At 37.4% G+C, this 27,652-nt stretch overlaps 1 pseudogene; it reads right to left on the bottom strand.

Moving 5' to 3' along the window:
- Positions 1-1,600: 1,600 nt before the first annotated feature.
- LOC120182907 lies at positions 1,601-23,847 on the bottom strand (annotated as a pseudogene).
- Between the last annotated feature and the right edge of the window lie 3,805 nt (positions 23,848-27,652).

The raw sequence follows: 27,652 nt of genomic DNA, 5'->3' as shown, positions 1-27,652 counted from the left end.
CTCCATATAATTTTTTTCAATTAAGTCACTGTTTTCATTGAATAAATTTTTTTTATTATTATTTCAGGTCGGGTCGGGTCGGGTCGGGTTTCTAAGTCATATATTCGGTGGGTCGGGTCGGGTGAAACCTTAATTCGTCGGGTCGGGTCGGGTCACGGGTGAAAACCCTTCTTCTCGGGTCGAGTCGGGTGGGTGGCCCAAAAACCCGACCCGACCCGACCCATTGCCATCCCTACTTATTCATGATAATGTAGTAACATCTTGAAATGAGGTTATCATAGTTAGATAATGAGTCGTTATACTAGTATTAATATATAACCAATTTTATCCGAATTTTATTCAAAGAAACGACACAAGCTTTAACATTTAGCCACGCGGCATCCCATCTCCCGTCAAGAGCTCACTTCCACAATACGGAACAACATAATCAAATGCTTCTTTTAAACATTGGAGCTAGTTCAACAAGCTCTTGCTTTCAATATGTGCATCTTCAATACATTCATTCATTTAACACCAGCTATTGATTGTCTAATACATTTAACACCAGCTATTGAACCATGCATTTCCTTCAACCCATCATTAACTGTAATATTAATGATATGTGCAATGCAGCATCTCATATGAAGATGTTCTCTATAAGAACACTAGTCCTATTGTGTTTAGGCCCTGCCAAGTCTAGAGACCACCTCCCAAGGACCCCCAATGCTCCCCAAAGCCTAAGCTGGACCGGGGAACCAGGTGGAAAGCTGAGAAAGATGGTGTGACTGGAAGAGAAAATAAGCGGGAGTTCCACGTCTATGATGGCAGCCGGTGTATGGCCTAGGGTACGTCTTCCTAAGTCAACGCCTCACCATTGACTGAACTAGTGTTGTGTTGGACATCGAGGAAGTGTTGTAGTTGGTTTTACTTGTAGTGTGCATACTGAAATTTGACATTTTCGATTTAGTTCTTTCGTCATCTCTAATCTTATTGTTGGTGATGCGTAAAACCGTTTGATGAGAATTGAATATTGAAAAGAAAAAACGACTGAAACATGCTTGCTGTTTGATCTTGCAATGGAAACCTTGTAGGTGTTGGCTTGACCAAAGCCCTAGTAAAGCAGTAGCTGGTCTTTGTTTTTGAACCTGTTGTGTTGTTAATGTATGTGCCACGTATAAATTGTAAATATAACTGCCACCAATATTCTAACCTAAACTAATAATAAATAGATTTATAAAAAAAATAATCATTCAATTTATTTAAAAGAAAAAAGAAAATGGCTTCAGGAAGGGTTTACCATTACCATAGATATCTACTTCACCCAAACTTCTATCCTGATACAAATATAAATCCACCTATGATGAACTCCGTTTCTGAGTGTTGTAAAAACGACAAACTCGGATCAACTGGGGGAACAAATGTAAACAAAACTTCATCGTCTTTAACGTTTAGAGGGTCCATGATTACTTACAACAGCTTAGCTAAAGCAAATAACGGAGGTTTTCCATGTGGTATTATATTACTAGAAAGCAATATCCAATTGTTGTCAAAATAGGCAGTCCCAGTTGCAATCTTGGTCCACTTATATGCAAAATTGGGGTCCGACACTTCTTCCACAGTTGGATCGACCACCTAACATGATGCTATAGTTCTTCCACTTGGATTGAAAATCCACACTCGCAAAGCTTTGTTCGGACTGAGTTCTCCACATCGAAACTTTCATTTATGGTTAAATATACATGTTCATGCCCTACCTCTACTACTCCCGATGAAGCGTTATACATAGTACCTCTGTTATCTCCTTTCAAATGGCCTGTAGATTGCCTACCATCCTGGCTGCTTTCGATTGGAGCTTTATCTCGTTATTCGTATCTTGGAAATCTCTGAATGATGATTGTGATGACGAACCGTCTCCATAATAGCTATTTAATTTTTGTCTAGTTATAATAGACGACAGAAGCTGATACCATCTTGAGATAGCTTGTGCTTCATTCCGTTTCTTCTCTTCAGCCGCTCTTCTCTCTTCTTCTTCTGCATAAGCCTAGAGGAAAAAGGGAGGAGCCGCGACTACTAATCAGGGATAGAGTTTGGATGGATTTTCCAAGTTCAAGTAAAATATAATATGCCAAGTCTAATAATTTATCTCAATCATTAGGTTTGATTTAGTTACCTCTAGTAGTGAATCCTTGAACTCTGTACAGACCACAATTCCATCAAAGACAGGAGTAGCATGACCATTTCTATACTCAAAACCGACCATGGCCGGAGCATAATCGATTTCCAGCCTCTTAGCAACAGCAAATACCCTCGGCAACCTTAAGTGAACAGTCCCTGGTTCCTGGTGGAAGGCACTTCTCAGACCACACATCAACTTAACCGCGCTCATTCTAGTATCAAGCATAGGGATCCAACATCAGGGGGAAAAAAAAACTAAGGATAACCAAATGAATTTCTAAGACTAATGGTTATATGAACTGGAATGACTTGAGCGCTCTATTCGTTTTCAAATTAATTTCATATAGGACTTGAGTCTTTAAATATTGAGATGTAAGTTATGGAAAACTATTTGTTTTGCGGCATATTTTCTTGAAAAAGGAAACGATTCATCTGCCGTTGGAATGAATCTTCACATATAGTATCCAAGAACGACAGGAAAACAGCACTTGCAGAGGTAACCATAAAAGGAAGGGAATTAGCAACCAGTTATTGATTGCTTGAAATGAAGGTTTATTGATTGCAGAGATAACAATACAAATGATTAAGTTAAAGGCTTATTCGAATATGCACTTCCATGGCATCCACAAGAAAGTAAAAGCAATCACCTTTGGCACAATTCCATCAACAGCATGGGGGAGACACAGTGGCTCCAGCTGCCACTTCCCATAGAGTTCAATACCTTTGGAATCAATCTCATCACAGTCATCTTCTTCAGAAACTCGAGCTTTCTTTAGTTTTGCAGAACGCTTCAATATCTGAGGAAATCAGTTGTGAGTTGTAATTTATTCAGATTAACCAAAATGAAAATTAATGCAGAAGCAATTACAACCATCGATTCACACCTTTGCAGGAACCTCATTGCCTTTAATCTGCAGCCCTTCGCACAGCCATCTTTCTTTTGTCTTGAGAGTTTGCACAGAGGTGCGAGGATACACTGGATGACCTGAGCAGAAACCAAGAATTGGACCTTTAGGATGTAGAATCTGATACTTTGTAACCCATCTTTCAAGTGCATACAATGCATGATTTTTATAGGTCTGTTAAGTATGGACAAAGTTAAAAAGCACTATTAAAAAAAGCACATCTAGGCAAGAAACTTCTAAGAATTACATTGATTGGACCAACCAACCACTATACCTGCTGATTAGTGGGAAGGGGCTCAGTTAGTGCCCTAGTTTCAAGTTCCATATCTTCCAGAGAGTTCCTGGTGGCAACAAAAGAGTCCTTTACAGAAGATCCAACTTCGGTGTTACTGCCGAACTCTTCAGAAGTTTCTTGACCTGACCTCTCAGATAAGATAAGATGGTTTGAACGACTATCTTCACCTGAATATTCAGATGCTTTGGTTTTTTCCTGCTCATCTGAGGCATTATTTTGGAGCTTTTCAAATTAATTGTACCCCCCAGTTGCTCCCGACTCTAACTGCCTAAAAGGTGCCAACACGGAATCCCACCAAATTGGATTAACTCGTTTCGGGGCTATTTTGTACCACTTCATGCAATACCTGTACTATAAATGTATTAGCAAATAAAATTGGTAATAACATACAAAGTAAACGAAATCCCTTTTAAGGCCAACTAACAGGGTGGTAGGCAAAAACATCTAAGAGCTTTTCTGTTAAATAGTAATCCCCTAGTCCTATTTCGACACAACTTTTTTCATAAATGTATAAATCTCCAAGAAAATACATATTAATTCAAAAAGAGAGGTCCATTGAGGATCTAACTTTATCCATTAAAAGCAGCAAAGTAGTCAGAATGTCATTTCAACTAAATAGAAGAAAACTTCAAAAGTAGGCATTAGAAGATATATATATACACAGAAAACAATTACCAAAATTATCTCTCTTAGAATGCCACATGCATCCCAATGGAGGAAAAAAAAACGTCTAATTAGGAAGGAATCAAAACCTGCGGGTCACATATTTAGCCCCACTGCCTGCAAACGCAACTACGTATCTCAATGATGTTTTGCATGCAGCAGCTGCATCTTCTACTTTCTGCTCTCCATCTATAATAGCATTCACAGAGTCCACATGCACCCACTTCCCAGTCAAGTTCTCACCATCACAGTACACTTCTGCCCAAAACAGTGGAGACCCTACTTTTCTTGATCCAAGTGCAGTAGAAAGTCCTTGGGAGCAAGAAGCAGGTTCTACTCTTTCGATCCTTTTCCATCTCTTTGTAAGCGTAGATGCTTTTAATGAGTTATTACCATTTAATATTTTCACATCTGATGGCCCAAGAATGTTTTCATGAGTTTCGACACTAGTAGCAGAAATAGCCATTGCCAACTGCATCTCAAACTCAAAATCCCCTTTCCTCTTCAACCCCTGAGAATTCATAGGAACAGATCCTCCAGATGCATCCGACTGCACCTGACAGATTGATTTTCCATCAGTCAATTCATCAACAGAAGTAGAACATCTGGATTGAGCGGCATTGCCTGTTGAGCAGCCACCCTTACTTCTTTGTGAACTCCTAAAAGAAATTTCACCACGATGGTCTCTCTCACTGCATGGGGATGATTTCACTGGAGATGCAGCAACAGAAGCTCCTTTTGGATTAGCCACTATCAATGTTGAGGTACTGAATATCCCTCCACCCACCCTGTCTGACTCTTGACTTGAAGGTTCAAATTTATCAGCCTCGGGTTGTAAGGAGGCAACGTCCAAAATGGACACAAACCTGAAAGAGGTTATATGACTAACATGAGAATGATCATTGTTTTACCTCGACCAACTACAATATGGACAGAAAAGATTGACACTTTAAACAACTTTACAAATGACTGCAACAACGACGAAAAGAGCACACTGTCCAAGACCAAAAATAAGGCTCATCAATACCGTGCTGTAAACTTCAAAGCTCTAAATAATGCCACAGATAAAGCTGCAATCTACAGGAAAAAAAACCTGTGAGTACTCATCAATATAGCTGTTATAAGGATTCTTATGTGACATGTAGCGCACAAATGTATCATAAATTACAGTATTTCCAGAAAAAGAGTTGATCACACCAGCCAATTCTGCTCCATCATGCATAAGTGAACGCTACAACATTCAGCAAAACAAAGAAGATTCTGAACAGGTAACTTTTTATCCTACACTTCATTAGCTACAATGAAAAGCAATAAAATAATAAGTTCAACTCATGCCATCTCTCAGATTACAGAACAAGATGAAACTACCTCTTCTGAGTCCCTGTCGAAACGATTTTTTTATGAGATTTTAAAAAACCACATTAATTCTTAATTATCTCTTTAATTTAAAAACAAATGTGATTTAAAAGACCTCTCGTTTCGAAAAATATTGGAATTCCTTTACGATAAAAAAATACGGTTCAAAGAGTCGCCATCAATATTTGATTAGGGTGTGATTGGGCACCAAAAAATGTTTGTTATTTTAAATAAAAAATTAATTTTAATTAAAACAACAAGTTAAGGTATGCGTTACCAAAATCGAGTTCGGGAGTCGGTTACGTGTAGGGAAGGATTAGCACCCCCACAGCGCCTTAAATCGGTACCTAGTCGATTAATTAATGTCTTTGCAATGAATTTTACAACTTCGAATTTAATTTGATTTTTGATCCCATAAAACGAAAATGTAAATTTAAAAAACATTCAAAATCACTCAAATAAATTAAATTAAAATTACCGAGTCGTTTTAGAAAGATAAAAAATGTTCGATTATTTACAAATATCGAGACCAGATCTTAAAAGTTATAACAACCTTTTCTCGATAAATTTAAATAACCGAACATTTCTTTTTCTTCCATTCCCAAATTTTAAAGTGATAAATCACTTTCGTAAGTGTCACTAATGGGATACACTTTTAATTTAAAATCGTTAGAAGCATACCTCTAATCAGTTAAGACAGCCCACTTAAAACAAATTTAAATTAAAAGGGTACTATCCTTAATCCAGTTATGTTGTATGGTCGAGTTGTGCACATGAGGCTAACATGCTTATAAAAAAAATACACCATGCTATAAATAATATATACATGTATACATATATCATAATCGTTCAAACACCTATTTAGTATACTTTCGAATCTAACTGTAATCTGATCCTACATGTATATGCACGAAAGAAAATCTTAAACATGGACTACGGCAAAAAAGACAGATTTAAGGTCAACATCACAAACTAAGTAAACTGAAAGATAACATGTGTGAAAATCTCAAACATCATGCACTACAAACGTAATAAAGCCAAAGGAATACCAAGGATTAAAATAAAACAAAGAAAAATTACATATCAAATGTAAAAATAACATGAATATAACCCTAACACGACATTGGACCAAAATGACATGCGCAGAAAAATATAAAGGTGAAATTAAAAAGTGCAGGAAATATGAATTAGGGACCAACACACATGAAACCGGAAATTTGAATGGCCCAGAAAGAAAATAACCCACACGGGTAACTAATACCCCAAAACGCCGTCGTTTTAATAGTCTTATATATTTAAAATCTAGGGTAAAAATGAAACCCTAACTTCATTTGCTTTCTTTAATTTACCCCCAGCCGCAATATCTCATATCTCCCTCTCTCCCTGCCTCTCTTCTTCTTCTCCAAACCCGTGCAACCTAAACCCCTAGTCAACAACAACGCCGCTTCTCTCCTTGAACCACCATCGCCGTGACACTCACCACACCGTCGTGGATCTCAACGGTTACCTCACAGCGCCACCGCTCTGATTGGCATCGAATCAACCCGAGAAGCCTGATCTAACAACCCTAAATGAGACGACAACACTAACCTGGCTCACTCGTCCTCTACTCTTCCTCTGGCTCGACCGAGAACCACAAAGCTTCAAGCTTCAAACCGTCGTGTCGTGGTAACCCTAAACCCCAAAGAAATACGAACCAAACAGCCCTAAATCCAACTCTCCATAAATCCCAACTCCAAGACAATCTTAGGCCCCTTTTTCTACCCCAAATCACAAAAAAAATAGAAAAGGACTTAGGGATTACCTTTGACGATGAGAGGCTCCACTTTTGCTCCGGCGATAGTGACGGTGGCTCATCCAAACGGGGTAAGGTTTCTCTATTTTTACTCTTTTTCTTTCATTTTCTGCCTGGTTTTTTAATGTTGGTTCTCTAGTTGTTATTGATTTTGGCTCGAACGGGTTGTATCTTTACTGCTGATGGTTAATAGCTGATAATATTTTTGGTTATGTTTTGTTGCTCCCTGATTTTCATTTCCCTCTTTGATCATGAATGATTTGGTTGAATTGTTTAAAAGCTAGTGCTGTAATTTGTAATTGCAAAAGTAAAAAAAATTCCTCTTCATTGAGATGGCCAAAACGGGGGAAGGCCAAAACCCCTTTTACATGCCTTTTCCTCCCTCGACTGGTAGGAACAGAAGAATCCTTCCTACCCCCTAAACCCTTTTTTCTGTTAGAAAACTTTTTCTTTTCTTTTCTATCCTCTGTGTAATCTCCAAAAAAAAAAAAAAAAACTCCCTCGTTCCCCCTGTTAACTGTCTCTTTTCCCACGTTTCTGTTGGTTAACTACTAATAGAAATCGATCCTTTACGGTTTTCTTAACTGCTCAAAATATCTCTCTCTATTGCTAACGGTTCCCTCCACGTTTTGGTGCTGCCTTGCGTGTCCTTATGCTCCAATAACTCTTCTCATGTGTTTTGGTGAGCTGGAATGGTCTTGAAGGTGCTCCAACACGTTGCCCACTTGTGCTATATTTTAATTCCCTTGCTGCCATATTTTGTGAGTGGGATTTGTCTTCTAGTGCTCCACTAAACACTTCAGCATGGGAAAAATTCTTGTGTTCCTATATGTGCAAAGAATAAACAAGTAATTCAATGATATTAAACCCTTATAATATGTTTACTTGCTGCGTGAATATCCTTGTGCTTTGTGAACCATGATGCATGTTTATTAACATTAAACTACAATAATAACACGTGAAAGTGCTGAATGCAAAGTTGAATGCAAAGACTTACACAAATGATATGCTAATACGTGAAAAACATGACAAGTCTTTTTATTTTACATGAACAAACACGTATGCATGAATGCTAAGATGACAACATTAATGAGCTAACAAATAATTATATGAATGCAATGAAGCACACGAATGCTATGTATACGCCATGAATGTGAATGCACGTGAGTCAACAAAATAAATAATAACATGCTGTTATGATAAATGCTAATGCAAGTATATCTAGTTATAATAACAAGATGCACGTGATAAACAAGATGTTGTTCCAACGTGTCTATTGTGCAAGTGAATGGAAAACAAAGATCTGTTGAAAATTCGTAAATCCTGTATTAATTTTCCAGCTTGCACAGTCTTCATTTATCTGAGCATATCTCAAGCTACCGATATCGGATTGATACGGTTCAAAGTGCGTTGGAAAGATAAGAGATAGAGGATTAAATGTTAAGAATACGTCATCATCCAAATATACTCGTAACATGTTCAAAATTGGCGATCAACATGGATGACGTGCACTGTTTGTAATTTGGGGCCTGATTTGTGCTTGGTGTACCTTGGCCTGTAAAATGATAACATAAATAACGTTAACATTATTAATTAATAATAATAATATAATATAATAATAATAATAATAATAATAATTTCCCAGACAAAACGGGTGTCTACAGCTGCCCCTCTTTGCTCATCCTTGTGTTAACAAGAATAGAGCAAAGATAAAAAGAGACAACACGTTTTTGTCCAGTTCCATCTCTGCTTTAAAACTTGATGAGGGATCTGCTCCACTCCTCCCCCGGGGTGAGACTTGAAAAATCCTCGGAAAACATGTTCACTCCCTATTCCTTCAGGGAGTAGAAACTCGAACAATCTTTTGCCTACGGGTTCGCTCCCTCTTTCTTCAGGGAGTATAGAACTTGAAAATATTCTACAAACGGGTTCGCTCCCTCTTTCTTTAGGGAGTATAAAACTTGAAAATCTTTTGAAAATGTGTCTGCTCCCTATTTCTTCAGAGAGTATGAGACTCGAACAATCTTCAACAATCGTGTCTACTCCCTATTCCTTCAGAGAGTATAAGACTCGAACATATTCTCTTACGGGTTCGCTCCCTCTTTCTTTAGGGAGTATGTAACTCGAACATATTCTTCTTACGGGTTCGCTCCCTCTTTCTCTAGGGAGTATGAAACTCGAGCATCTTCTTCTTACGGTTCGCTCCCTCTTTCTCTAGGGAGTATGTAACTCAAACATATTCTTCTTACAGGTTCGCTCCCTCTTTCTCTAGGGAGTATAGAACTCGAATATCTTCTTCTTAGGGGTTCGCTCTCTCTTTCTCTAGGGAGTATGGAACTCGAACATCTTCTTCTTACGGGTTCACTCCCTCTTTCTCTAGGGAGTATGGAACTCGAACATCTTCTTCTGCTTTACTACTTTCTTGTGAAGACTTCTAGATGATTTGCTTCACTACTCTCTCGTGAAGACTTAAGTTTGATTTGCTTCGAAGGTCGAACCTGAAAATCAAACATTATCAATCATTAATGTGTTCTTGAAAATTTGAAAATCACTATACTCAAAAATTTAGAATTTAAGAGAATCTTTTCGAATTCATTTCTCTATTGAGAGCTTGTCTCGCCGCAACTAAATGCGAGAGTCTTCCTTGACTTGACTGTCATTTGAACCCCTCCCTTCCTGGGACATTGAATCGGTTAATAACTCCTCGCGCGCGTTTCCTTTTCTTTGTACTCGAGAAATTTTACTTTTTCTCCTACATCTGATAGTCTGATGGTTTGCTCCAACACTCTTCCGAGAAGGCCTAAAAAGGATATGCTTCACTACTCTTCGGTGAAGGCTTAAGATGGTTGGATTCACTACTCTTTGGTGAAGGCTCAAAATGGATTTGCTTCATTACTCTTTGGTGAAGACTTGGCTTTGCCCCAATCTTCTGTGTACAAGTCACTTCAATCGAGTGATTCCTCTCTTCATACACGAACATCTCTGTTTTTCTTCTATATCTGATGGTTATCACTTTAGAGTAATGCTTATTCTGTGGATTAGACCTCTCAATTCTTCAGGGTATGCATCTCTGAACGTGATTCCTTGCGTTTGAGGTTTGAAATCTTCCTTTCGACTTGTTGGCCTTTTGACATCATGCATCTTCTCTTTTCACTGGAAGGTCTGTCAAAACCATGTGTTTATGCATGAAACACGAACACGAATGCAATTAAATGTATTAGTGTAACACATTTTCTTTTATGCAAATGATGTTCTCATGAATGCATAAATGTTGAATCAATCTTCACTTAACTTCAAAGTGGTGAACATAGTCTTCTTATACTTTATCATTCCTTTCCAGTGTCTGCTTTATATACCCGTGTAGCAACTCATAGTTTCCAACTTGTATCTTTGACGAGCCCTCTGATCTTCTTATGTCTCTTTGTCGTCTTTGTTATCTATCTTTATTTCGGAGAAAGTGTTTTCTCTCTTAACTTCTTGCTATGGTCAGAAATATGATTGTGTTGCCCCCTTTTTGGAGACTGTACATGACTGCGCCAAACTCCACAAAGATCAATGGGATAATATCATCTATTCTGCTTTAACTCATATCACAAGGAGGATTTATCCCAATTTTTCATGTCACCACGTCATTTCTCATTTTAACCTTGGAGTTGCGTATGACAACCTTCATCTCGGATAATGGAAACAAAACATGATCGCAACATTGATTCAGCATCATATTTACTGGTTCGTAAATCATTTGTCAACACATTCATCTTTTCTTGTGGCTTCTGCCCATATCTTTTAACCAGAGAAGCTCTTTGCATAACATCCAGAGTTTTTGTATGGGATTACAAGAATACCAAAACTCAATGAAGATTAAAGTGGGATGTTTCGGCTCGCCAACATTGATGCATGTGAAATCACCAGAATAATGCCACTATGATGGACAAAATGATCATATATGGTAAACTCCACTGTCACCGTTTCACCATTTTCATTCTTCATACATTTTTATTCCCTTGGAACCATTTTTCAATTCAATGATCGCTCCACAGGTCTTCATTGGCTTCCAAAGATGCCCCACAAATAATACCTCTAGCTGGAACAAGCCTTCAAAATGCCCCAACATTTCAAGTTGTAAGACTCACTCTCAACGTCCTCTTGGTCTGAATCTTATCATTTCAACATGATGTGGGTTCGGTCATGCCCCAACGTGGGTATTCATGGCTCCCTTCGTACCAAAATCTCTTAACTTTGAAAGCTCACATTCTAGTACTACTAAACAAGAGTGTTATCAAATAGCTTGAGGGCTTTTCTTCATGTTTCCATGGACACTTAAGGAATGATCAACCCTTCTAACATAATGACTTGCATTTTGTTATGAGTTGGGATATGTGTGCCCCTATCCCATAAGTGATCATCTTTTTGATAGATTGCTGCCAATGTCACAAATGAGTATTACAAGCTCCATTCCTCAATCCTTTCGATCTCTCGAACTATTTGCTTTCAACACTGTGGAATGCTTCATGTTCTAGCATCGCTTATTCTTTCTTCAATAGAGGCAAAAAGAGCCTCACCAGCCTCAAGGACCTTTCACATTTGAACTATCATGTTTGAAAATATTTTTCCCCTTTCTCTTATTTTAGGGATAAAAGAATGAAATTTTTTTATAAAATATTGCCCCTTAATTCAGGCTCACAATCGAATCAAATCATAAACATGAGTTCAAAAAATATCAAAAGAATCAATAGCTCTTTAATATTTCCAGGGTTATAGTTCTTTGACAAGTGTCAAAATTGATGGGTTGGCTTCAGGTTGGCTTCCTATTTTCTAAGGTTTCAACCACCGAAATATCATTTCCTTCTCGGTCATCGTGAATGTTGCAACATGCCCTTCTTTCTTGGCTTGGTATTTTAATCGGATGCGGACAAAATAACGCAACTAGTATAATCCATTACTAGACTTTCTAGAACACTTCCATTTCAGTTCTCTGAAATCTTCCATTTGTTCAAGCCTCGTAGACTCCTCTAACCAAGACAGTGCAGAAATATCGATCTAAAAATGAAATTTCTGAGTGCACGTGTGAAATTGACTATAACAGGTGTTCCTTAACTCCCTTAGTCCATTTTTGTTGCAACTCCTTATTTATAAAATTGATTTAATTTGCCATACACTGGCTAGCTGAAATCAACTTTATTGTAATTTTCCTTTATCGGGCTAGCTGAAGGGTTCATCTCATCACAAAGTCTTTGACTTGACAATCACAGTGGAGCATACACCGAATTGCCAAGTACCCAATCAAGGTCATGGTTTGAATATAATCTATTCATAAAGCCAGGGCTTTCGAGTTTCCTCTATAACCAATTGCTTTAGCGGAATAGCTCAACTTTATTGTATACATATAATCATTTTTATCAGGCTAACTAAATTCTATCCATAAAGCCGGGGCGTTTAACCAATTTCTCTAGAGGGACATCTCAAGCTTTATTATATACATATAATATTATAATCTAGGTATACGGATCCAATTTCTTAAGCTTGTCAAGAAGAACCTGTCATAGTCTATGTGTTGTTGAAAGTCAGAAAATCTCATTGTTAGAGTTCAATTCCCAAGCAACTGACCTAAACTAGACTCATCTACTCGACTATTCCATCCGTAAAGATCATAATCATCATTGAACGTCATCAACAAAAGTGTAATCTAGTCGGTTTTGTAACATCATACACAAAAGATGCCCCATGTTGTCCGCTTCTATGCATACCTGAATACCAAGCTTATGGTTCATTCCATTATGATAGAAGAAGGCTATATCGGTCCCTGCAATAAAAAGGTATGGTGTTTGATTGTATCTTCTGGGGATAAGGTCAAGGTCCTTGTTTTATCATGTTTCAACCTTGCCATTTTGTCAAAAGTTTATAACTCTAACCATTAAAGAGCTTTTAATTCAATTGATATTCAAAGAATTTCAAATCATGAATTTGATTCAATGATCACCATTCTTAAAGTAACATGAGTTCATTTAAATATCATTATAAAAAAACTGAGAAATAATGAAAAACAAGTTCAAACATGACATTGCAAATGGGAAATGCGATTGTGGTAGAGCACAACCTTCACTTGTTCAACCAAGGGGCCCTACTTTCCCTAGAATGGCGGGTGCCCCATTGGATTAGGGTTTTCATCCTCATTCTCTCCCCATATCTCTTCCATCAACGGTATGCACTTGTCAGTGGGATGACCTAATGCCCCCATATGAAAATCACAAGCACTATTCGGGTCGTAGCCATAAGCGGATGGGCTAGTCTTCATTCTTAATGGCCTTGGAGTGAGGTATTGATTCTTGATTAAAGGGGATAACAAGTCGAAAATGGGCACTTGAAAAACCTTGATGGTCGTATTTTCCCAAGACATCTTCTGCGGCCAGTCTCGGACTACCTCTTCTTTAACTTTCTTCTTGTCATTTCCCACTTATATCTTCTTTTTTAGCGTCAGAGAGGTCTCAAGAGTTGAGTCTTTTATCTCTGCTTCACATATCTCGCTTTCCTTGATTTTATTTTTCTCATTTTCAACACTCTCTTTGGCATGTACTTCACTTGTTTCAACCTCCTCAACTTCATTCTGGCGATTAATTTTCAACTGCTGAGCATCCACCTCTATAACTCCATGATCCAAAAGATCTCGAACCTGTCGCTTGAAGTTGCTACAATTCTTGATGGAGTGTCCTCGGGCTCCAGCATGATATTCACAAGTAACATCCTCATTATACCAACTCGAATAAGGGGGCAGCAAAGGCTTGGCCAGACGTGGGACAATCAGTTGGGCTTGGAGCAACTTTGGATATATCTGGCTATATGAAAACTCTTTTGATCTCACTTTCTCCTTTCCGTTATTATGATCATATTGAAGACCTTGTGACTGACCACTGGAACATTCGCTTTGAAGGTTTAACATTTGACCAACATCTTGGGAGAGACATTGATTTGCAGATCTCCCTTCATCGACACGTTTTGAGCTTCCAGGGAGCTTAGGTTTTCCATTTTCAAAGCATAACAACCCTTCTGTGATGAAGTTTTGAACTTTAAATCTCAGGATCAAACAATCTTCTGTAGAGTGGCTAAACTCTGAGAATGATAACCGCATGATCTCTTGACACCTTGCCAGTCTGAACGCAAATAAGTATTGTACCTCGGAGGAAAAGGCTTTAGAAGCCCACTTTCAAAGAGAAAGGGTAACAAGTCTGAATATGAGATCAGAATCGGAACCATAGGTGTCCTCTTCCTCTTCTTTCTATTCTTTTTGGCCTTCTTTACTGACACTTGAACCTCCTCTATGCCTCTTTTCTTTGAGTCCGGTTCCACTTTCGTATTAGAAGTTTCACCCTTAACTTCTACTTTTCCCAGTATGATCTCCGTAGCATCTTCTGGAATCTTACTTGATTTTTGGAGTTGACTTGAATTACCACATCCCCTAACAGGTTCTTAATCAGTTGCTATCATCATATTGGCTGCACCACTAACATTAAGATTCTCACTCGAAGTCTTCATCTGTTCTTGATCATTTGCTATCATTACATTGGCTGCACCACTAACATTCAGATTCTCACCCGAAGTCTTCATATTTTCTTGTGTAATAGGGTCATCTGATGATTTCTCCCCATATATCACTGTAATCATTATGCTCATCAACTTGGACATCTGTCTCCTGGATTCAACTTGGAACTTCCTTGCTTCATCAATCATTTCTTGTTGGGTCCTTACGAGCTGTTCTTGAATTCTCTTGATCTTACTAACTCGTGCTAAGATCTCATTCATTGTTGTCTATCTTTCCAGAAACACGTCTCAAGGTAACTTCAATTTAATTTCAGAGCTTCTGCCACATCATCCTTCACGAGTTACTCTCATATTTTCATGATTTATGCATGTAAAGATGCTTAAATTAAAGCGATGTGAATGCAAATATGGATGCAAAAATGCAAATGCAAAAGGTGTTAATCCCAAAAGTGACCATTATAGAACAACCTTCATTTAGACAACAAGATTTCATTACACCATGTAATCAAAATACAATTGTGATTCTTCATTTCCTTGAACCATACTCTTCATGGAATCTGGAATTGTATCTCCAAAATGGTCGGCGTATTTTATCACATTTGATGAAATCGATTGTCCTTGAATTGAATCTTGGGATCTCCATCTCCACTTTCAATGGAAAGTTCTCTTCACGTCTTTGTGAAGAGTCTTCTCGTCCTTGGCATTACTGCATCTATCTCCTGAGGGAACATCTTCAGGATGTCTTTCTTTGTGGATCGGTCTTCAATCAGTTTCAAATTTCTTCATTCATCGGATGTCCTTCTTCATGAATCGTTCTTCATTCAAGTTCAAATTTCTTCATTCGTCGAATGTTCTTCTTCATGAATCATATAAATGCCTCTGGATCTCCAGATTTTGATTACATGGTTAAAAATTTCTTGTCTCATTATGAACAACATTCTTATTAGTCAATCACTTGTGAATTAACACCTTGTAATGACATGAAGATCTGAATGCAATAAAATCAAAATAAAATAGACATAGAACAAAAATGGGTTAGTGCAAATAATATAAACAACAAAATAAGTACCATAAACATCAAATAAAACTTACCCTCACATGCTGGCTACCCAATCATGCTTTAGTAGATCCTACCCAACATGATATCTACCCCCATGCTTTGTTTGAACATTAAAACCCTAACCGCATGATATCTAATTCGCATGCTTGCTTGACAAATAAACCTAACCGCGTGATATCTAGTTCACATGCATTTATTCGAAAAAACGAAAATGAATGACTCAAAAAGCTTTTCCTTGTGTACCCTCCTCACGGGACTCTTAAGGTTCGGGTTTGGTTCAACCTAAGTTCAAGCTCTACGTTCACTATATGTTGGGTTAGGTTCTAAAGTAATAGGTTCTCGAATTATCCTTGTCGGTGCCCCCTTGGGCTGCCGAACCCTCAATCCTGGCCCATCACAGGCTTTAGGGGATCGAGTTCAATTTCGAGGGAACACACCTCTTTATGTCCGTGCGGAGGTGAATACCATCACGAGTACCATAAGGCGTGAGCTCCAGGAGCGATCCACTATCCCATGCGGAGGTGAAAACCACACGAGGGCATAGTCTCTCACTCCTACTTAAATAGGACGGAGCGGGGTTTTAGCTCATGTCATGATAATGCAACTCTGTAGTGTGTGAGAAAAAGCGAAAAAAACAAAAACACTCAAAATCAATTCTTAAAACAAACAATTATTCTGAAATCATTAACAAACAGATTAGTACAACTATTTAATTGTCAAACGAATTAAATTAAAGAAATCAAAATACAAACAAAACTTATTAAAACCAAACAATGGATCAAAAACCAAATTAAAACGAATTTGTAATTTTCAATTGCAAAGACAATTAATTAATCGACTATCGACCTGACTCTCTAAAAAAAAGGTCCCCAGTGGAGTCGCCAAGCTGTCGAAACGATTTTTTATGAGATTTTAAAAACCACATTAATTCTTAATTATCTCTTTAATTTAAAAACAAATGTGATTTAAAAGACCTCTAGTTTCGAAAAATATTGGATTTCCTTTACGATAAAAAAATACGGTTTGAAGAGTCGTCACCAATCTTTGATTAGGGTGTGATTGGGCACCCAAAAATGTTTGTTATTTTAAATAAAAAATTAATTTTAATTAAAAAAACAAGTTAAGGTATGCGTTACCAAAATCAAGTTCGGGAGTCGGTTACGTGTAGGGAAGGATTAGCACCCCCACAGCGCCTTAAATCGGTACCTAGTTGATTAATTAATGTCTTTGCAATGAATTTTACAACTTCGAATTTAATTTGATTTTTGATCCCATAAAACGAAATGTAAATTTAAAAAACATTCAAAAGCACTCAAATAAATTAAATTAAAATTACCGAGTCGTTTTAGAAAGATAAAAAAATGTTCGATTATTTACAAATATCGAGACCAGATCTTAAAAGTTATAACAACCTTTTCTCGATAAATTTAAATAGCCGAACATTTCTTTTTCTTCCATTACCAAATTTTAAAGTGATAAATCACATTCTTAAGTGTCACTAATGGGATACACTTTTAATTTAAAAGTGTTAGAAGCGGACCTCTAATCAGTTAAGACAGCCCACTTAAAACAAATTTAAATTAAAAGGGTACTACCCTTAATCCAGTTATGTTGTATGGTCGAGTTGTGCACATGAGGCTAACATGCTTATAAAAAAAATACACCATGCTAGAAATAATATATACATGTATACATATATCATAATCGTTCAAACACCTATTTAGTATACTTTCGAATCTAACTGTAATCTGATCCTACATGTATATGCACGAAAGAAAATCTTAAACATGGACTAAGGCAAAAAAAGACAGATTTAAGGTCAACATCACAAACTAAGTAAACTGAAAGATAACATGTGTGAAAATCTCAAACATCATGCACTACAAACGTAATAAAGCCAAAGGAATACCAAGGATTAAAATAAAACAAAGCAAAATTACATATCAAATGTAAAAATAACACGAATATAACCCTAACACGACATTGGACCAAAATGACATGCGCAGAAAAATATAAAGGTGCAATTAAAAAGTGTAGGAAATATGAATTAGGGACTAACACACATGAAACCGGAAATTTGAATGACCCAGAAAGAAAATAACCCACACGGGTAACTAATACCCCAAAACACCGTCGTTTTAATAGTCTTATATATTTAAAATCTAGGGTAAAAATGAAACCCTAACTTCATTTGCTTTCTTTAATTTACCCCCAGCCGAAATCTCTCATATCTCCCTCTCTCCCTGCCTCTCTTCTTCTTCTCCAAACCCGTGCAACCTAAACCCCTAGTCAACAACAATGCCACTTCTCTCCTTGAACCACCATTGTCGTGACACTCACCACACCGTCGTGGATCTCAACGGTTACCTCACAGCGCCACCGCTCCGATTGGCATCGAATCAAACCGAGAAGCCTGATCTAACAACCCTAAATGAGACGACAACACTAACCTGGCTCACTCGTCCTCTACTCTTCCTCTGGCTCGACCGAGAACCACAAAGCTTCAAGCTTCAAACTGTCGTGTCGTGGTAACCCTAAACCCCAAAGAAATACGAACCAAACAGCCCTAAATCCAACTCTCCATAAATCCGACTCAAGACATCTTAGCCCCTTTTTCTAAACCCTAAATCACAAAAAAATAGAAAATGACTTAGGGATTACCTTTGACGATGAGAGGCTCTGTTTTTTCTCCGGCGACAGTGACGGTGGCTCATCCAAACGGGGTAAGGTTTCTCTATTTTTACTCTTTTTCTTTTGTTTTCTGCCTGGTTTTTTAATGTTGGTTCTCTAGTTGTTATTGATTTTGGCTCAAACGGGTTGTATCTTTACTGCTGATGTTTAATAGTTAATAATATTTTTGGTTGTGTTTTGTTGCTCCCTGATTTTCATTTCCCTTTTCGATCATGAATGATTTGGTTGAATTGTTTAAAAGCTAGTGCTGTAATTTGTAATTGCAAAAGTAAAAAAAAAATTCCTCTTCATTGAGATGGCCAAAACGGGGGAAGGCCAAAACCCCTTTTTCATTCCTTTTCCTCCCTCGATTGGTAGGAACAAAAGAATCCTTCCTACCCCCTAAACCCTTTTTTCTATTAGAAAACTTTTTCTTTTCTTTTCTATCCTCTGTGTAATATCCCAAAAAAAAAAAAAAACTCCCTCGCACCCCTATTAACTGTCTCTTTTCCCACGTTTCTGTTGGTTAACTGCTAATAGAAACCGATCCTTTACGGTTTTCTTGACTGCTCAAATTATCTTTCTCTATTGCTATCGGTTCCCTCTACGTTTTGGTGCTGCCTTGCGTGTCCTTATGCTCCAATAACTCTTCTCATGTGTTTTGGTGAGCTGGAATGGTCTTGAAGGTGCTCCAACACGTTGCCCACTTGTGCTATATTTTAATTCCCTTGCTGCCATATTTTGTGAGTGGGATTTGTCTTCTAGTGCTCCACTAAACACTTCAGCATGGGACAAATTCTTGTGTTCCTATATGTGCAAAGAATAAACAAGTAATTCAATGATATTAAACCCTTATAATCTGTTTACTTGCTGCGTGAATGTCCTTGTGCTTTGTGAACCATGATGCATGTTTATTAACATTAAACTACAATAATAACACGTGAAAGTGCTGAATGCAAAGTTGAATGCAAAGACTTACACAAATGATATGCTAATACGTGAAAAACATGACAAGTCTTTTTATTTTACATGAACAAACACGTATGCATGAATGCTAAGATGACAAACATTAATGAGCTAACAAATAATTATATATGAATGCAAATGAAGCACACGAATGCTATGTATACTGCCATGAATGTGAATGCACGTGAGTCAACAAAATAAATAATAACATGCTGTTATGATAAATGCTAATGCAAGTATATCTAGTTATAATAACAAGATGCACGTGCTAAACAAGATGTTGTTCCAACGTGTCTATTGTGCAAGTGAATGGAAAACAAAGATCTGTTGAAAATTCGTAAATCCCGTATTAATTTTCCAGCTTGCACAGTCTTCATTTATTTGAGCATATCTCGAGCTACCGATATCGGATTGATACGGTTCAAAGTGCGTTGGAAAGCTAAGAGATAGAGGATTAAATGTTAAGTATACTTCATCATCCAATATACTCGTAACATGTTCAAAGTTGGCGATCAACATGGATGTGCACTATTTGTAATTTGGGGCCTGATTTGTGCTTGGTGTACCTTGGCCTGTAAAATGATAACATAAATAACGTTAACATTATTATTAATAATAAAATATAATAATAATAATAATAATAATTTCCCTGCTCAAAATTGGAATAAAAGTCACTATAAGTGTATCAAAAGATAAAACTCATTAAGCTCAAAATTTCTAGTTTCCCCATTTTTATGGACAAACTAAGCATCTAGAAGAAGAAATACACTTATACACATCTAATAAAAAACCAAAACTAAAATGTTCCAAATTTTTAATTTTCCAATATATAAAATCACCATAAACATTTCAAGATATCAAAATTCTTCCTTTCCTGAAAAACAGTAGAATTCCAACAAAATTTAATTTTAATGCAATTTACCAAAAGAAGAAAAAGAAAAACACTTTACACCCAGGTACCCCTTAAAAAAGTAAACCCATTCTCCATCTTAATTTGTCTAACAATATGAAATATTTTATGATAACTAAAGATAAATGAACACATGAAAATTTGCAAATTTAACATAAATAAATAAATTTGGAACACAAATGCTTACCAGAAGATTTACTTAGGGTTCTAGACTTACCTATGTTTCTCATTTTTATGGTATCAATAATAACAGAAGAGACCTGAGAGAGGGAAGAGTCCCGCCAAAAACTATCACACAGGGTTTTGTAGGTGAGGAGGGGTGAGTGATAAGCTACATGCAGGTGTATTTACTCCACTCTACGGACGCAAACCTCTTCATCGGTCAGGACAAGTTTGGGTCGGACTACCCGGTCTGCTCGATAAATCCCATTTGATCCGGATTGAGTTTGATAAATGTATTTAAAAGTTTCATTTATTTAATTATTTGATTGATTTTTTTTATTTTCATCTTGTATATCAAATAAATTAAATATTTGATAACAATAAATAATTTTATTTAAATCTAATTATAAAACATATTAATATTTAATATAAATATATTTTATTTTTTTGATATAGTAAAATGGGTTTTTTCACGAGTCTAACTCGAATAAGTTTCATCAATTTCTTTTAAATATATTTAAATATAATATGTTAAATATAAATTCAGAATTAATTAGACGGTAGTAAATATGTTGTTAGCTAGTTAGTAAAACAATTAGATTTCTTGTATATGTTATGTTGATTTGTTGTAGATATTTTCAATGATAATAAAGCACACAATATTATTCATTTTATCTGTTAACATGGTATCAGTTTCAGGCCGTTTCTTTTTGGGCTTACTGTTTAGCTCTTTATTTATTTGGTCTCGTATTCTTTCTAGGGCTTTCGTTTCTTTTTTTTTTTCTCTCATTTTTTTCCCACTTTCGTGATTGTTCTGATATGGCTCCGACATCGGATTATATCATTGTGGATTTCAATCACCCTCTTTATCTACATCCTTCACATGTTCAGGTGCGATTTTGGTATCTCATCAGTTAACAGGGATAGAGAATTATTCGATTTGGAGTTGGTCTATTCATATTGCATTTTTGGCGAAAAATAAGTGGGATTCCTCGATGGTGATTGTCTTCGCGAGGAGTTTTATGCCTCTCTCTATTCTCAATGACACGTCACATTTTATTGGATTCTCAACATTGTGAGTGCTAAGCTTTCTGTGGGAATCATTTTCCGTCCAACACTACTCTTGTTTGAAATGATTTGAAATAGTGTTTTCACAAAATTGATGGATCTCGTATTTTCTTTCTTCATTACGAAATCACGATGCTCAATCAAGATGATTTGTTTATCTTAGCTTATTTCATTTGTCTTAACATGCTTTGGGATGAGTATTCTACGTTGGTTCCCCTTTCTTCTTGTTATTGTGAGCAATCTCAGTTGACTCTATCACATGTTAGCTAGCATCGTTTGTTTCAGTTCCTCGTGGGTCTTAATGAGTCCTATTCAACTATTCATTGTCAATTGCTTTTGATGCAACCTCTTCCGACGGTAAATCGAGCTTATTCGATGCTCATCTAGGAGGAATCTTAACGTCTTCATACTTTAGGGGTGTCTCTTGTTTCAGATGCTTATGGAATTTTTGCTATGTTCATTAATGTTGGTGGTTCTAATTGATCTTCACAGTTATTTTTCTAGTAATTATTCTCATTGCGGTGTTAAAGACCACAAACAAGATTCATGTTATTGACTCATTGGATTCGCATCGGACTTCAAATTTAACTAGAAGAAAAACTTAATTGAAAGATCCCATTTTTTAGAAAACGAAAAAAGTTCTCTCCATGAGCGATCTCTTTGCAGCGCCAATCAAGATAGTTGAATCCATGAACGGCAACCCCAAACCTCTAGATCCCAAAAACATCCAGGATAATGTTATGGAGGTTGCTTCTCTAACAGCAACCACACTGTCCTATGCCGCGATTCTTGTGGGTAAAACCAGTGGGGTGAATTCCTCGACTTCTTACACCGAGGAGGATGGGAAGATCTCGACATCATCGATAATGATATTACTACCGATACCTGTGGTGGTATTCCGTCCATCTAGTTATCTAAACGTAAGTATAATCTCATGGGCATATCAAAGATCGTTGTCCTAAAGCTTCTAGGAAGAAATATAGGGTTACTTGCCATAACGAATAAAACGTTCGCGATTTGGAAACCCTCCCAACTGTTCACTCTCATGGATCTTGAGAACGACTATTTTCTTGCCAAATACTAGAACAACGAGGACTATGAGAAAATCATATCCAAGGGTCTTTGGATTATATATGGATAATAATTGATTGTCCATCCATGGACAAGGAGTTTTAACAAATCGCAAGCATACCCAATGACTATCATGGCATGGATAAGGTTTGTAGGTTTACCAATTTATATGTTCAAAAAGAAAATTTTAACTTGTATTGGTAATCTCATTGGTAGTGTCGTACAACTGGATCTCCGCAAAGATACTAGCAACAGAAGACGCTTTGCAAGAGTTGTCATGATCGTCGTTCACAAACAACCGCCAATATCATGTATCATGGTGGGGATAAAGTTCAACTCATGGAATATGAGAACCTTCCCCTCATATGCTTTTCATGTGGAAGGTTTGGACATTCAAATGATGTTTGCATTTTCTCGAGTCAACTAGATGAGCAAGAGCCACCTACTGAGAAGACATTGATCGAGTCTCAACCACCCCAACAATGAATGATACACCCTTGAGACCTAAAATTGATTCGAACAGTGAAGGAGACTCACCAACCTGACAACAATCCCTATGGACCGTGGATGATTGTAGAAGGCGGTGACGGAGACAACCACCTAAAAACGATAACAATAAGAAAACTAAAAATAAAGTATCACGATTTAATGCCTTGACAGATGTTGTGCAAGTTAATGGAAAGTCTCCTCATATTAAGGAAGATCACACTAGAACAATTGTGGAAACTTCCTCTATGGAAGAGGGTGTGAATCCAGTGCATGTCAATGCCATTAGGGCAAAGATATTATCCTTGATCATCTGGATGCTACTAAAATTGACGCTCAAACCCCGGGTCAAAGAAATAGTCTTTACAAGAATTTCAATCCTCTTAATCACAGGCCCACATGCGCTAGTCTTGACACCTACGTGAGGAACTAAAACCTTAACAGGATCAGGTCCGAGTCTCTTGCTCGTGCTGCCACTCCCATGTAAACTGAACTCGTCCCTCCCTCCTCGCAAACCGAGCACATCCCTCTCTCCATACAAACCTCCACGTGCTTTGCGAACCTTAATTCTTCTAAAGCTACGAATGTTCCACAAATCCCTCCGGTGATTCACGTGACAGAAGACTTTCCTTAGATCAATCTAAATGGTGCCCAATTTTCCTCAAATACTAACCATATTTTCAATAATTCCCTTGGTTTGGCAGGAACTATGTTGAGGTCATCCCTTTCTTCTAAGCTCCATACTGTCATTGGGCTTTAATGTCGAAGAGAAGGCTCTTACAACTTGCCCAACCAGCTTCTAGGATACTGGTCTTAGTAAGCGTGGTAGCATTCTAAAAGGAAGAATTACTCCCTATGAAACTCGTAACAAGAATTTCAAGATTAAAGTGACTTAAGGTGCTTTGGTCCAGGATGCGATGAAGAACATTATGCAATCCATTCAATGTCAGGCTCAAGCCTTCGCCCTGGAGGCTAAGCAAGATGGTAAAAACTGACATGAGTCAGTGTTGGTAATGCTTTTACTATTTTATTATGGATTTTACCTTTTTTATTAGGAATTGCCAAGGCTGTGGTAGGACTAAATTCCTGAAAATTCTCAATGAGTATTTGTAGTATCATAAATTTGGTATCATTATCCCCCTTAAACCGTGAATCATTGAACCTAAGACGGATCGTGTTATTAGAAAGCTTGGGTTCAAAAAATCCTTTAGGGTGGAAGCGGTAGGTTTCTCCAGGGTCATTTGGATGCTTTGGAATTTATCGATTACAATCGAGATTATCGCGGTCTATCCTCAGTTCATCCATGCCTCTATCTCATGGAGTTTTTTTCCCTTTCTTTTTCTTTTTACTAACAGTTATCTATGGTCATCCTATTCATAGTACTAGAAAGGCTTTTGGAGTGATTTAAATAAACTCAGTGCTTTGAATAACCCGCATATATTAGCTGGTGACTTCAATGGTTTGCTTTCTAGTGATGATAAAATAAAGGGGGTTCGAAGGGGAGTCGGCTGTAGGCTCTTCCAAAATTTCCTCATGACCCGTAACCTAGTTAACCTTGGATTCAAGGGCCCCATTTTACTTGGACTCTTGGAGGTTTTTTTTTTTGAGCAATTATATCGTATGGTTACTAATTATGCCTAACCCACTCTTGCCCCAAGCTCGACGGTGCACCATCTTACTCGTATCAAGTCGGACCATCGTCCTATTTTACTTCAGACTCTTGAAGATCAAACTCGGACGTGAAATCGTCCTTTTCGTTATCTAGCATGATGGACCAAGCACGTAAGCTTCAATAGTTTCATTTGGGATAATTGGAAATTTGATAGAGACATGCATTATTTGGTTAGGAATCTTTTTGAGGCCCTTAAAATTTGGAATAAAAATGTGTTCGGTCATATTTTACAGGAAAGGAGGCTCAAAGCCCAACTTCCGTCTATCCAGGCGGCTCTCGAGAACCATAGTTCTGAACGGCTCAAGGATATTGAGATGTACACTCGCACCAAACTTGAAGAGGCCTTTGACCAGGAAAAGCTTCTGTGGAAACAAAATTCTTATGATACTTTGCTCAAAGAAGGAGATTGAAACACTAGGTACTTCCATAGTTGGGCTTTAGTTCATCGGAAGTCCAATCATATTCAAGCTCTCCGTCTGAAAAACGATGACTGGAGCCACGATGAGGATACTCTCCATGATGAAGTTGCTAAGTACTTTTCTAATCTCTACCAAGCTGAGGGTATCCATCCGGAGCCTTTTCCTATTAGTAATGTTTTCCCCGCTTGTTTGATGTTGATGTCTCTTTCCTTGATGCCTCGGTAACCAATGAGGAAGTCTGCGCTTCACTTTTTTAGATGAATCCTCTTAAGTCTTGGGGATTGACGGTATGAACGTCCATTTTTATCAAAATCAGTGGCATACCGTTGGACCTGCTATTTGTTGATGGGTTATGTATATTTTTAACGGAAATCCCTTGAGCAAGAGCTTAATAAAGTGCTTTTGTGCTCATTCCTGAAGTCAAGAATCCTGAGTTTTTTGTGGATTTTTGTCCTATTAGTATGTGTACGGTGCTTTATAAGCTTGTCATGAAAATCATTGGCAACAGATTCAAGTCCGACCTTCCCAAGATCATCGTGTCTAATCAAGTCAGTTTTATAGTTGGCCGAAGCATAAATGGCAACATCTTGATTGCTCAAGAAGTTATTCACCCCATGAGGAAGAAGAAGGGCAAAACCAGTTGCACGGCCATTAAAGAGGAACTCAAGAAAGCTTATGACCAAGTTTCCTGGGACTTCCTCTCCAACTCTCTCCTCGACTTGGGATATCTTGTACACTTACATCGCCTTATTATGCACTCGGATGTTTCATCCAGCTTGTAGATCCTCTAGAATAGTTCTCTATCCATGGAGTTCAAACTGACCAGAGGAATCTGTCAAGGTTGTCCGTTTTTGCCTTATCTCTTCATCCTTTGTATGCAGCGTCTGGGGCACAGTATTCAGTATGCTGTAGACATTAATATGTAGGAACCTATGATCTTATCCCGTGGTGGCCCCCCATTTTCCCACTTATTCTTTGTCGATGACCTCATGGTTTTCTACAAAGCTACTTTAGATCAAGTATGGCTCACAAAGTTGTCCTTGACCATTTCAGTCATTTATCGGGCCACAAGGTTAACTCTAGCAAGACCAAAGTTTATTACTCCAATAATCTTTCGGATGATCTTTCCAATAACCTCTGCATTGTGTTGCTTGATTTAAGTGCTTCGCAATTGGTGCAAGTGTACACGTTACAAGTTATAATATAGACTAGATATCGTCTCCACATGGTTTGGTGTAACTCTATGTTATAAATTATTGCACTGTAAAGACAAATAAATTGGTGATGGTATGAGTTTGAATTAACAAGTAAAATAAATAAAAAAGGAAAAAAATTATGATCGAATAAGAGAGTAGATCGGGTTATTGTGAGTTACGGTGTGATGATTGTTTGGATAGTCTAGGTAGTTTATTGCCTAGGTAACTCGATTGCCATGACAACTAAAAAATGATTCAATTATCGTAGCAATTGGGTTCCTTTCTTCAAAGCTCGACAAAGTGTTCTTTAATGTCTTCTTGTTATCTCTAACTTGAAGAACTGGTCAATTGCGCATGCCTTAATGATACAACCCTGTGTTAATGATAAATCCATAAAAATACTATAATTTAGGTCTTTTTACTTAAGTTATTGATTGTCTAAAAGCCATTGACATAGCATTTTAGTTGCATGTAGTTTCATTTAGCACATATTTTCATGTGGTGGATAAGTTTTGCCAAGGTAAAGATTATTTGAATAAACTAATGCTGTTGATGAGAAATGTTGTTTGTTGATTGTGATGATGCAGGAAATGACTGAGGAAAAATTTATTTGCCAAGACAAATTAATTTGTTAGGGCCAATGGAACACAGAAGACGACGACAGTGAGGAACATATTTTCCTTATCAAGACAAGATTTATCTTGCAAGTATGACGCGGATCTGATGAACTGCTGACGTCACCTGCCAGCTGTCTGATTGACCTCATGTGCAAGCAAGCCCCAAGATTCTGACAACAGCCAGTCGCCTTTCCATTTATAGCTTGGATAATAAAACATGGGTATTTAGGGAATATTTAATGATGTGAAACCCTAGGAAAATTCCCTCAATAAATACCCAGTTACAGCCGCCAAAAAGAGGAGACAGAGGGGAGAATCATACAAAAAAATACCCTAGGTTTGGAAAAAGGCAGTCTCGACGCCCTTTTTTACACCGTCCCCACTAGTCTGTCCTTGGTGCACTCCATAACCAGGCTTCACCGGGGCTGGTGCGCTGGAGCAATCATGGTGGTGGTCTGATGTCATGAAAGAGATCAGTTCTAGGAGTTTTTCTTCGTCTTGTTCTTCATGTTTTATTTTTCTAAGGGCTTGTATTTAATAAATATTTTTGGGATGATGTTAACCATACCATAAACTGTTTTATTTGGCGTTGAGAATGCTTGGATGATATTTTACTTTACCGTTAATGAATGATTAATTATGTTTTTGTTA

This window comes from Hibiscus syriacus, unplaced genomic scaffold, assembly GCF_006381635.1.
Source record: "Hibiscus syriacus cultivar Baekdansim isolate YM2019G1 unplaced genomic scaffold, ASM638163v2 tig00112738_pilon, whole genome shotgun sequence".
Lineage (NCBI taxonomy): Eukaryota > Viridiplantae > Streptophyta > Magnoliopsida > Malvales > Malvaceae > Hibiscus > Hibiscus syriacus.
This window is presented reverse-complemented; position numbering and strand designations above follow the sequence as displayed.